This window comes from Aplysia californica, unplaced genomic scaffold (genome assembly GCF_000002075.1).
Source record: "Aplysia californica isolate F4 #8 unplaced genomic scaffold, AplCal3.0 scaffold01177, whole genome shotgun sequence".
Lineage (NCBI taxonomy): Eukaryota > Metazoa > Mollusca > Gastropoda > Aplysiida > Aplysiidae > Aplysia > Aplysia californica.
In genome coordinates, this window is record NW_004798447.1 from 136867 (window position 1) to 138051 (window position 1185).

Sequence of the window (1185 nt, forward strand, 5' to 3'; positions counted from 1 at the left end):
CACACACACACACACACACACACACACACACACACACACACACACACACACCAATGAGTCCACTAGGGGACATTTCTTGACTCCACCCAGACCTGTGAGAGATTGTTCGTAAAAGTACATCATAAGAAACGATATGCTTTCAACTTCCATTTCAAAAACATAATTTAAAACACGAGACCTCTGATTTGATGACCAACTCCAACAAGGGTAAGTGTCAAGCAGGTATAGAGCCTTGAGAATATTTCTCAAGCTGAGACCTAACGATGCCCTGTTGAGAATTCAAACGAAAGTCACTCGCACTGCGCGGCGTGTCATTGTCATGGAATGCCAGATCTGAAACAGATATCCACCATCATGGTCTGGCGTTCATATCTCTGATCACTGCTTTAAAAGAAACGACAAAAAAACCAAACCAACATATATTTTATAATGCTGGTTCTCTAGGTCAGTTGCTCTTGGACTACTCCTGCCTCGTTCGCTTTCTATTTGTGAGGCAGCGTGGTGGAATCAGGCTCTCGCAATTGTTTGAGCATGTAGAGTTATTGGCATCATCTTAAAGCTTGTCCACTTGTCTTTATTTGAATGAAAAATATACCCATTTATCTTGAATACAAGTCGAGATATTCGCAATTGAAGGAGGTGGGGGGTCACCTGTTTTCAGAGGTAAAATTAGTGAGAAAACGGCCACCAAACATTAGTTATTTCCTTATCTTAAGAGTAAGTGGTAACTGAAAATGTATATTTTGTGTGCCTTTAATCAACGTTTTTGTGACAAATCCACATAGAAATGAGTTCTTTAATGGACATGAAAGGTGTTGAGCCAAAAATAAAAATTTGATAAAAATTCACAAACCTGTGGAAAATGTAAATTTCTTTACTTTGATTATTTTGACGAGAGCCTGATTCCACCACGTTGCCTCACATTTTACTTTTACCATCAGTAAGTGCAAGATGCCAGATGTTTGTGGTGATTCAGGTGTACCAGAAACAGCATTTGCCTCTTCTTGTAGGCTTCTAAAAAGCAGTACCTCATTTGATTTCTTTTCCTATCACGAATGTCCCCCATGGAGACCACATTAATAATGTTGCCTCTCTTTTATTTTCACTATATTTGATAACTTTCCAGGACTGCACTGCAGTACAGCAAGAGACAAAAAAACTGGGAAAATAAATTGGGGGATTGGG